The sequence below is a fragment of the Physella acuta genome, unplaced genomic scaffold, assembly GCF_028476545.2.
Source record: "Physella acuta isolate Inbredline_101_S28 unplaced genomic scaffold, ASM2847654v3 ptg000021l, whole genome shotgun sequence".
NCBI classification, from domain to species: Eukaryota; Metazoa; Mollusca; class Gastropoda; family Physidae; genus Physella; species Physella acuta.
In genome coordinates, this window is record NW_026731541.1 from 67,855 (window position 1) to 80,445 (window position 12,591).

A 12,591-nucleotide genomic window follows, 5' to 3' on the forward strand; every position below is an offset into this window, starting at 1 on the left:
AATTGCACCTGCTGAGATATACTTGTTTCTATTACCCAAATGTGCTCAGAGGTTTGACACACACTAACCAACAACGCCCCCCCCCCTCCGCCAGTAGCGACGTCCGTGTGTTGGTAACTACCTGTAGCCAATGTGGCACCACCAAGACGATACAGTGATGGTAAACTCAGCACCAGCATGGCGTGGTGCTATCGGAGAATCTGGCTACGATCGGCCACACACCAGCGACCAGAAAGTGTTGCACGCTAGGCTATTTAACACACGCCTAAACCACCCAGCAGTTTTTGTGGGGGCGGTTGAACTGCGAAGGTATAAGACTAAATCCTGGTTTACTTTAGTTGTTTCGTTTAAAATACATGTTTAAAAAATACGGTTATCTTCTCATTATTATGTATAAGCACACATCCGTGGTAGTTTGGAAGGGTAATTTAGTCTAGTTTGAAGTAGACCGTTATGTGATGGTTTACCAGGTGGGTGTTGATACAGGTGTTAGATAATTGTCAGATAACCATTCAATACACGAGACTGGTTCGTGTTATGGAACAATATAAAACGTAGTATCTAAAGGTCACCAAAACAGATGGACAGATCACTAAAACTGACTGACATATCACGAAATAAGGCCACTGTGGGCACTGTTCATTAGAAAAGGCCACAGGTCACTAAACATGACCAGCAGGTCAATAAGACTATAGAAACCAGTCAAGCAAGACGGATCAATACAACATATGTTGTACACAATAGGATCAATACAACATATGTTGTACACAATAGGATCAATACAACATATGTTGTACACAATAGGATCAATACAACATATGTTGTACACGATAGGATCAATACAACATACGTTGTACACCATAGGGTCAATACAACATATGTTGTACACGATAGGATCAATACAACATATGTTGTACGGAATATTTCAGGCAAACACCACATAGTATGTACCGCTATTTCGCAATCATGCATCAACGTTGTGATGGTTAATGTAACATCATGGCTAAACATCACCGTTGTGATGTTTAATGCAACATAATGATGTTTAATGCATCATCATGACTATACATCGGCGTTGTGAAGTTGTGATATTTAATGCAACATCATGATGGGACATCCGCTATGTCCGGGTACGAGACTTTGAATCCTAAAGACTTTAGACCAAACGACCTAGATATAAGACATGGAATCCAGAAGACTTTAGACCAAACTACCTAGATATAAGGCATGGAATCCTGAATACTAGACCAAACTACCAAGATAAGAGGCATGGAATCATAAAAGACCAAGAAACCCGGATGTGAAAAAGTCAAGAAACCCGCCTAGGAGCAAACACCGTGTGATATCTTGGCGACTTCCTACAGCATTGGCCAGACGACATTAGATGACAGGCAGACAATATGGACAGAATACTCGAGCGTGTGGACGATTTAAGACCATTTCGTTTCAAGAAAATGTTGCAATGAAACTTATCTAAAAATAGATTTCAAAGTTACGCCCCCCACCCACCCACCCCCTGTAACGAACCAAGTCTGCTAAACCATTTTACCTACCCAACCGAACCGCCCGTGACCTAGATAGAGGATGTCAATACGTGTCAATCTAAAAGTTTCCTACCCCGTGCCAACACCAAGCGATCAAACGGTCGTCTACCTTCATCGCATGTTCCGCGCCATTTGTTCTTTTAAAAAAAAAAAAACGTCAACAACATCAAAGAATGGAGGCTGGTAAAACCACTTCAAAATGAGTTTTTTATCTTAGTTATGGCAGAGAGAAATGTTTGAGGAAATAACTCCCCCCCCCCCCCCCATTTCACCTTTACATTTTTCTCTCAACAATCACCGTTATGCATTGAAGTTTCGCCAAGTTGTTATTTTTAAGGACGTTTTTTAGCAGCCATTTTTTTTAAAACTGGTCTGGTAAGTTATAGAATATCTAAGCTCTGCTGTAAGTTAAAGAATATCTGAGTTGTGCTGTACTTCAGATAGTGAAAAGTTGATCACTCAGCCTTTAGACTAGACCAGCAGTAGATGGATATCTGTAAAGCTGACATAAGCCTATTGAGTGAAGCACACTAAACCATCCAGCTATGACCAGGTAGATCCGTCACTTGCCCAGTGAAGCGGAACGGGCTATTCATCCCATACAACTCGACACAGAACCTCCACCCTCCCCCTCCCGCGTTACGTACTGTGCACACACCGCCATCAGTACTTCACCCAACATTTAATTACCACAAAAAAGACGCAAACAAGTTTAGCGGTCTACCCCCCTCCCCGAGTAATAGGATTAATCGTTTTAGTGAAAGCGAAGTTTGATTAGTCCCCAGCCCTACCCCACCATTACAAACATTGACTAATTCAGCCACTGGATTAAATATTGGAGGAGACTAACCTAGGTATATATTTAATATACGGCAAACACACCAAGACCCAGGTTGGTACAGGTTTAATGTACAACCGAAGTCTGTGCTCACAGCTCGTGTATGTTGATGTAAGTAGGTGCTTAAACAAGCCATAAGAAACAACAGAATTGGGCTGACATGGCATATTCAAGTTAGAGACACGTTAGACTTTCTCACCCCCATCCCCGATGGTGTTACCTATCCCCTATACTTTCACCCCCATCCCCAATGGTGTTACCTATCCCCTATACTTTCACCCCCATCCCCAATGGTGTTACCTATCCCCTATACTTTCACCCCCATCCCCAATGGTGTTACCTATCCCCTATACTTTCACCCCCATCCCCAATGGTGTTACCTATCCCCTATACTTTCACCCCCATCCCCAATGGTGTTACCTATCCCCTATACTTTCACCCCCATCCCCAATGGTGTTACCTATCCCCTATACTTTCACCCCCATCCCCAATGGTGTTACCTATCCCCTATACTTTCACCCCCATCCCCAATGGTGTTACCTATCCCCTATACTTTCACCCCCATCCCCAATGGTGTTACCTATCCCCTATACTTTCACCCCCATCCCCAATGGTGTTACCTATCCCCTATACTTTCACCCCCATCCCCAATGGTGTTACCTATCCCCTATACTTTCACCCCCATCCCCAATGGTGTTACCTATCCCCTATACTTTCACCCCCATCCCCAATGGTGTTACCTATCCCCTATACTTTCACCCCCATCCCCAATGGTGTTACCTATCCCCTATACTTTCACCCCCATCCCCAATGGTGTTACCTATCCCCTATACTTTCACCCCCATCCCCAATGGTGTTACCTATCCCCTATACTTTCACCCCCATCCCCAATGGTGTTACCTATCCCCTATACTTTCACCCCCATCCCCAATGGTGTTACCTATCCCCTATACTTTCACCCCCATCCCCAATGGTGTTACCTATCCCCTATACTTTCACCCCCATCCCCAATGGTGTTACCTATCCCCTATACTTTCACCCCCATCCCCAATGGTGTTACCTATCCCCTATACTTTCACCCCCATCCCCAATGGTGTTACCTATCCCCTATACTTTCACCCCCCATCCCCAATGGTGTTACCTATCCCCTATACTTTCACCCCCAACCCCTATGATGTCACCAAGTGCCTCATGATGTAATGACGACAATAAATCATCAAGTCAACTGGAAAAAACAACGTTTTTCATTAAAATTTGGTATTTTTTATATGGTGTCATTCGGTGCAGCCCCTCGCCCCCCCCCCCCCCCCCCCCCATACATACACACACCCCCCTAGTGACGCTACTGGAACTATTTTTATACGACTGGCAACAAGGGGGCGGGGCAAGCACCCGTTTAATTAGCTTTATTTAGTGTGGCAGAGATTCATCTCAGCATCCACCACTGACAGTCGTTCTCGTACACAGTAAATATGTACACCTACAGCCATTCTTGTACACAATAAATATGTACACCTACAGCCATTCCTGTACACAGCAAATATGTACACCTACAGCCGTTCTTGTACACAATAAATATGTACACCTACAGCCATTCTTGTACACAATAAATATGTACACCCACAGCCATTCTCGTACACAGTAAATATGTACACCTACAGCCGTTCTTGTACACAATAAATATGTACACCTACAGCCATTCCTGTACACAGCAAATATGTACACCCACAGCCATTCTTGTACACAATAAATATGTACACCCACAGCCGTTCTTGTACACAATAAATATGTACACCCACAGCCGTTCTTGTACACAATAAATATGTACACCCACAGCAATTCTTGTACACAATAAATATGTACACCTACAGCCATTCCTGTAAAAATTTAATGTATACCCGGCTGCCTTCAAGAAAATTATGAGGAATGTTTTACAGCAAGAAATGAAGGGAACGGGGAAATCCGCAGACGATTTGATGAGTACACGTGAAGGAGGTAATCTGAGGCAAGTTGAACTTTGACACCTGGTGAGCAGCCAATGGAGGGGATATTTCAAGCACGTGAATCAGTGTGTGTTGGGGGGGGGGGGGGTGAAAGGTTAAAATTTATTTTCCTCAGATTTCCTCGAATGGCCAGCCTCTCTGTGACGCACACACAGCAGTGATAGAGCCAGACATCTATCTGATAATCTCCGGCCATAAACAAATACGGGACGGCTATGTTTAGGATTATGGTTAAATAAAGGCTTTTCTGTGTAGTTGTTAGGTTTTTAAATGTACCCCAGCCCAAGAATCTCGAGAATGTTAAAGACCACTCTCTTTGTAGAGCAGGGGCAGTAGATTTGGCGTAGCTACTTTAAAATGGTGACATTTGGACGACAGAAAGTAAATGTCTAAATAAAACCATTTAGAAGTACACATTCAAATTTTAATTATAAACGAGTAGAGCTATTTCATGTATCAGTGACTAGATGTAGACCCCTCCCCCCCCTCAGCCATACCACTGAGAGAAACGATGCATTATAGTTTGCCCGGGATAATCAAACTGAGTTGACCTTCGACCTTTGAGCCAACACGACTGAGCCCGTATTTGATATTTACGTTTTGTGTTGGTTGATGAAACTGGACTATAGGACAAATCACCAACAGGTTGAATAAATCGTCACAAGTTCTACGCCCTACCTCTTAAGGCAACACAAATGTAAACAAAAACGTTTCTCGAGGGTTGTTGGTTTTTTAAACTGAGCCACCCCGAGTATTTGATTTTACTTACTCGACATCCCATAATCTGTAACTAGATCTAGATCCTAGTAGTATCAGAACTTTACATGCCATAATCTGTAACTAGATCTAGATCGTAGTATCAGAACTCTACATGCCATAATCTGTAACTAGATCTAAATCCTAGTATCAGAAACATTTATCCAGTGCCCCAAATATTGGTTCACGGGGTATGAGAGAGAGAAAAGCAAGAAGACTAAAGCGTCATGGCAAGCACACTTTAATCATTAGGGCTTTAAAACAAAACGATGCTTCACACAACTACAACAATAGTGTTTCTTTCATGTATATATCAGCTTGGGGGGGGGGCGGCTATATCTCCCTCAGAGTTTCTTCCAGGCATCTCTTCAGGGAGCGCCCCCCCCCCCCCCCCCCGCCGAAAAAAAGTCTACCGCCCCCCCCCTCCCGAACCAAATAAAAGTTATATAGAAAATATATACTTTACTTTTAACAGTGTCCGCCCCATCCCCCCCCCCCCCCGGAGAAAAAAGTCTGGAAGAAACACTGTCTCCCTTCCCACAGAACATCCCCCCACCCTCACAAAATATTTTTTAAAAATACTTGATATGGAACATATACTTAAACTACTAGCTGTTGTTAAGGATGGCCTTCAATAGACTTTAAGGCCATACATTACAACTACCACGGGGCCACCAATAACTGGCCTGTATTGCACCTTAGCCCATAAAAAATAAAATGACTAATAAATATGCCGACCCCACCTCACAGACAAGGAGCTACAATGGGAGTCACGTGACTGCCAGATTAGATAGAAGCAACCAGAAATGTTCTAAGTGGTTCACATTTTGTTACGTGGGTGTGCCAGTGGGGTGTCGAACATTCGCTAATCGCATCATTTTTTTCTTCTTTAAATTCCGTTATGTAGCTAGCAACAAGTCCCTCGCTAGATTCAGCGTAATGTGTGTTAGCAGAGAAGTGCAGTGAGAATAAAAACAGAGGGCGAATAACATCCATGCTATGTGGAGGGCAATGTAGGCTATACGAGTGTGGACAAAATGCGTATTTCCATTTGACCTAGAATCTAGATCTACTATTTTTTAAACGGACAAACACAAACTGGCGATACAAAAATTTAGCAAATCGTCAGGTAAAAAAAGGAAATTCCCGGGCTACATGGCTACCCCCGTGTGTGTACAGTGTACACCCATACCTTCTACACGGATCTCAAACAACACACGATACGGCTGGACCATAACACACTGTGTTACTGACCTGTGCCACCAATTTTTACAAAACATGTGTGTGCGTGCGCGCGCCTAGATGAAGCCTAGATCTAGTAACTGATAGGAAAAATCAATCAATATGTGAATACTCGATTAAACGCCCACATGTCGCTTTAGTTGCGACTATGTTGGGATGAATAATGTTGCTTTATGAATGGTAATATTGAGGCATAACAAGATCAGAAAAATCTAACCAAACAAAAGCCAAGAACAAGACGTACTAAGAATGCATCTGATTACAATCACTAACTCATAACTCATACAAAACGTTTAACTTGCCCGCGAGTCACATTGAAAAATCAAGAGCAGCTAACTCTAATCACTCTAATCTAACCGATGAGCGAATCGCTTAAAAGAAAACGCGTTATCAATCAAAATTTAACACACAAACCAGGAAATTGGTAAGACAACTACACACATCAATGACACGACTCTAAAATAAATATTTACATAACTCACTGCAGTAAAATATTGAACTCACACTGAAATATTTCCAAAAACAAAAAATCCAGACAAGAATTTCAGCACAGAGTATCAACAAACACAAGCGGAGCACAGTTCGCGCAGTTCGACACAAACTGCTGGACTGTCACCACACAGCGCTGCGTGCCACACAAGAATGGTCACACAACTGGGAAGGTGAAAAGATTCCGCACGCAAAGAAATACGTTTATTTTTATTAAAATATCATAGGCCTACTACCCTGTTATCTTTTTAATCCTAATGTATTGATTAGCTTTGAAATTGAAATATATTAATTTTGTTTTGCTCCTTTGCAATATGCTTGGGTTAGATAAGATTGACTGAAATATCTAGGTCACCTATTTACTCAACCGTAACGGCCTTGGTTAACCTGTTGATTTTAGTGAAACTTTTGGATGTGTCCAATTTTGAAGGTGTGTGGATTTAATTTTAGCCCATCAAAAATGGAAGCTACGTTTGTGTACAAAGTAATCGATAAAACGATAGTCAAACTGCGGTTGAGCAATACTTAACACTTACCATTACAGTTGACCTAGTTATAGCGTACAAAGGCCGCTGTTTATTGCAATCATTTGGAAAGCATATATTATTAATGTCCAGTTACTTCATACGTATTTCAATGATTACTACAACAACTATTATTAATGTCTAGTTAGGTCTCGGGAGTGTTAAAACGATTACTGTAAAAATTATTAGTACTGTATAGTTAGGCTATTATAAAAGATTTCATAAATATTTAAAAGATTAAAAATACATTCGTGAATTTCAAATAGACATCTATATCTAGGCCTATTTTAAAGGCTACACTTGTGTCACTAATCCAATTATTTGTTAAGACTAATGTAACCAACAGCAGATTTTTTTTTTGGAATGTTACCAAAAGATGATACACAAACGACCTGTTCTAATTAATTAGCTGACTAATTTGTCTTTTTTTTTTCATGCTTATGTCTCCTCCAGATAACGAAATAAACGCTGGTGGTTATTGTGCTAAGTTCATAATTTCATTCTTATTTTAGACAGGAACCCGATCGTGTTTTTAGTTTAAAAAAAAAAAAAAACTATTTTTATCCGTATTCCTAAACAGTCAAATACATTTCCCTGTAAAGTGTAATCTATGGTTGGATAAGGTTACATGTAAACGGATCCCTATTATGTCTCCCAAACCACAGCCTTTAAATACATGTGTAGGCCTTAACATTGGTTCAAATTACATAAAAACATAATAATGCATACACTTAAAACATACATAAACACTTCAGAGTTTATTTTTGAAAAGTTTAAATGAAAGCTTTGGTAGAAAAAAAAACATCTAGTCTTCTTTCACATTAGAGTCACATTAATGTGCTGTATAATGTAGTGGCTGTTCGTATGATCGTATTTTGTAGTAGATTGAAATGAATATAGGCTCGTTGAAACTTTATTGTGAAAAAAATACCCCCAAAATGTAGCTTCCGCCCATGACCCCGTCCTCCCCACACAAACATTCCCACACTCTAATTTATGCCGTGGTAAGGGGAGGTTGTCTTGTGTGAGTTGACAAGGGGAGAGAAACCTGTCGTTTTGAATCGCTGTCAAAGGCGTATGTTTATCGGCCTTGTAAAATATATGCGGATTATGTAATAACAATTTACACATCCTTTTAAAATAGGAAACAGATGCCATTATTTTTACCTTAACTAGAACAGTTGAACTGGTGAATAAGGTTGGGAATTGTTTTAAATTAAGTAAACTGTAAATAACAAACGTGTTTATTTTTATTTGTAAATATAGCTATACCAATCATTGTGCAAAGGCAACTATACCAATTATTGTGCAAAGGTTTTATATAGTCAGGTTGTACACTTTATCATGGTTCTCATCATATAAACATCTTAATGTAAAAAAAACAATCGTGCAAAGGTAACTGTACCATTCATTGTTCACGGATAACTATTCAAATAAAGCAATGCAAAAAAATCGGTTTGAAAGTTATGTATGGCTAAAGAGTTAATGTATTGACGTAATTCTGAAATGTCTGATCCCTTGCTTCAGTTACCCGCTGTGTCTAAGATTACGCAGTAGGCTATATGGGAAAGTTGTGTGAACAATACTTTAGCATAGCGCAACCTAGAGAGGAACAGCGTAATAAAACGCTTATCCCCAGCCCCTTGTTGTTATTTAATATGTGCACGATCCTTAATGTTTTGGCCAAGTCAGCTGTACGGCCATGACTGACAGGGACCACACACCCCTCCCCCCCCCCCCCTCCTCCCCTGCAGGCGCCTGTCAATAATATCGCGAACACAGAATGTAAGCTCAGCCTTGAGCTGGTGTGAGTCATCATGGCTTTTCTTCTATTTGTGGTGCCCTAGGATGCCCCAACGTATGTAACATTGAATCACACAATGATTTCTGTCTTCGAATAACGTCATCACATACAAGGGGCCGTGTCTGTCGGGTACACGCGAAACTACTGGTAGATTGGGGGGGGGGGGGGCGTTAAAACGTTAAATAAATTTGAGGGGGGGGGGTGTTAAATATATTTTTTGCAGTCAACTCTAGTCATGTGGACTCATCAATCGTAGCGGTAAAAAAATGTTGTGTGGACTTATCAATCGTAGCAGTAAAAAATGTTGTGGACTCATCAATCGTAGCAGTAAAAAATGTTGGTCTCTGGCTTTGGGTTTTTACAACTTGAACTACCATCTTTCCTCTTGATAAAAAATATGGAGCCTGTCACAGGTAGCTAGCTACACTGCTACCCTGCTACCACTTGTCCCTTGTTTACATTCACCATTCAAGTCCTTCAGCTTATATTCCAATACACTCGCTCTAGTCCCGGCTATGTGAGATAACCTAAGGGGAGATCAGCAATAATTACTGGCAAGCTTTGTACACTAAATAATGGATCGTCAGACAGCACATTATACAGAAGTTGCTATGACAACTGCTTAGCTAATGAGAACTAATCAAGCTAATTTTCTGTGGATACGGCTTGTGTTATATATAGGTGGACATATTTTTATGTGAATAATCAATGTGTTAACTAAGTTGTGTAATAAACATGTGTCCATACATCATCGACATACAGGATTTCTGGTGTTGGTTTGTGAGGGACAACTCACTGCTAGCTGGTGTATTTAAAGGGACACAACTCACTGCTAGCTGGTGTATTTAAAGGGACACAGCTCACTGCTAGCTGGTGTATTTAAAGGGACACAACTCACTGCTAGCTGGTGTATTCAAAGGGACACAACTCACTGCTAGCTGGTGTATTCAAAGGGACACAACTCACTGCTAGCTGGTGTATTCAAAGGGACACAACTCACTGCTAGCTGGTGTATTTAAAGAGACACAATCCGCGCATAAAACAAGACAGTTCACAACATGAAAGACTATAAAAATCAGATTTAATTATATCCATTCACGTGGTTTACTCTCTTTTTTTTTAGAAAGTTTAACAACCGCACGTGTAAATATTGTGATCATGCGGATATAAGAAAAGCTTACAAATGACAACATGCTCGTCGTATTAAGTTTTTTTTGTAGCTATGTAAAGCTGATAATTGACAACATACTCTTCAAATTAAGTTTTTATTGTAGCTATGTAAAGGTTTACAATACGGGGTTGTAGATCGTAGGGTTGTATGTTGGTGAATCTTTGTTGCATGTTGGGATATACTTGTTGTACGTTGGGACTTGTTGTATGTTGGGGTATACTTGTTGCATGTTAGGTCAAATTTGTTGTATGTTGGGATATACTTGTTGTATTTTGGGATATATTTATTTGTATGTTTGGGATATATTTGTTGCATGTTGGGATATACTTGTTGCATGTTGCTGGGATATACTTGTTGCATGTTGTTGGGATATACTTGTTGCATGTTGTTGGGATATACGTGCTGCATATACGTGCTATAAGGTGGATGATAGTTGCTGCAAGATGGGATACACAACACTTGTTGCTGCTGTAGTTTTCTGTGAAACCGTTGTTGCATGATGGATGAGCCCTTATAACTGACAGATGGGAATGCTTGTCCCCGTGTGGGCGGAGCCTTATAAATCTGTCAACCATTCGTGTGTTGGTTGTTTACATACTAGCGTCAAGACTTAAAGGTCAAAGTTCAAATGCTAAGATATATTGCAGGTTAATAATAGGTTAAAATTACGCCATTTACCCCCCCCCCCCCCCCCTATAGTAAACTCGAGGGTCTAGTGATCTAGACTCAATCTTACAGATTGCCATTGTAAGGAGTTAGGTGGAGCTTGAAGAAATTATCATAAAGTGGGTGGAGCTTGGCAAACATTTAGAGAGTTTACAGCTATGTCACGTGAAATGACAACACATTTACATATAGGGATGGGGGAGACGGGTGTTACTTCATGGGAGGGGAGGGGAGACTGGTGCTATTTCATGGGAGGATAGACGGGTGCTACTTCATGGGAGGGGAGGGGAGACTGGTGCTATTTCATGGGAGGAGAGACTGGTGCTATTTCATGGGAGGATAGACGGGTGTTACTTCATGGGAGGGGAGGGGAGACTGGTGCTATTTCATGGGAGGAGAGACTGGTGCTATTTCATGGGAGGATAGACGGGTGTTACTTCATGGGAGGGGAGACGGGTGTTACACTAGATCAAGGGTATCCAAACTACGGCCCGCGGGCCGGATGCGTCCCGCGAAGTCCTCTCATCCGGCCCGCGGAGATCTTTTTGTCCAAGGAAAAATCGTTTGTTGGTGATGGCTGAGGAACTTTGCCCAGAAAAATCAAAGACATGCTTGGAAGAAACTGGCCCCCGAACTGAAATTTGATAGTTAATGCGGCCCTCGGACTGAAAAGTTTGGAGACCCCTGCACTAGATGATGGTACACATTAGACCATGTTTCTTACATTGAGATGTGTACATGTCAAATGATGGGCGTGCATTTGGTGGTGAGAACTTAAAAACTGCTGGCTGAACAAATGTTGATCAGACCAGTGATAGAAGGCAGGTGTGGCTCACGCGAGTGACGCAACAAGAGGTAAACGTGAAGTCTAGCCTGGGTTCACGTGCGCTAGGTGCTATGTAGGCCACACTAGAGGCTGATTAACATTTGCACTGTTCAACATTTGTCTTAATCGACATTTTCACTTTCAACATTTGCCCTAATCAACACATATTGTTAATGTTTACCCGTCACCACCAAACGAACACACTTCCCCACACACTTCCACCATCTACCCCCCCCCCACACACACACGCACTACCACCTCCACGCACAAACACATTACCGCCCCCTTCCACCCCCCTATTCACCTGCTTATCTATGCTAGTATTGCTGTACACTGCTCTGTATAATTTGATCGCATCAAATCTGACATTACTGTTAGGCTCACTTCATTCTTACGGTTTTTTTAAAAAATGGTTTGCAAACACAAGTAAACAATATATTCAATTCCAGCCTCGATCAAAAACACATATATATATATATATATATATATATATATATATATATATATATATATATATATATATATATATATATATATATACAATATATGTGTGTATATTTATGTAGGGCCTTGGAAGGGCAGTTATGACTGATAACGTTTGTTTTCATTTTCATTCTGTGACAGATAAGGAAATACTTGAGAACAAAGTGTGCCAGTTAGTTCTTTAATCAAACAACACCCCTCCCACCCCTTACCCCACCCCTTACCCCAGCCAATCTGTGTTGAGG

General features: G+C 41.1%; 1 protein-coding gene across 6 annotated transcripts in view; it reads right to left on the minus strand.

Annotated features, from left to right (window-relative positions):
- LOC131940140 (calpain-B) overlaps positions 1–12,591 on the minus strand; it is a 56,085-nt gene that overhangs the window by 36,542 nt on the left and 6,952 nt on the right. Inside the window, exon 1 of one of the 6 annotated variants that reach the window (XM_059298756.1) lies at positions 6,888–7,029. The exons of 4 other annotated variants lie outside the window; for them this stretch is intronic. The gene's annotated coding sequence lies outside the window, so the exon portion shown is untranslated. Of the gene's footprint in view, positions 1–6,865; positions 7,030–12,591 lie in introns of those variants that run through there. One more of the 6 variants, XM_059298766.1, reaches the window with a different exon arrangement.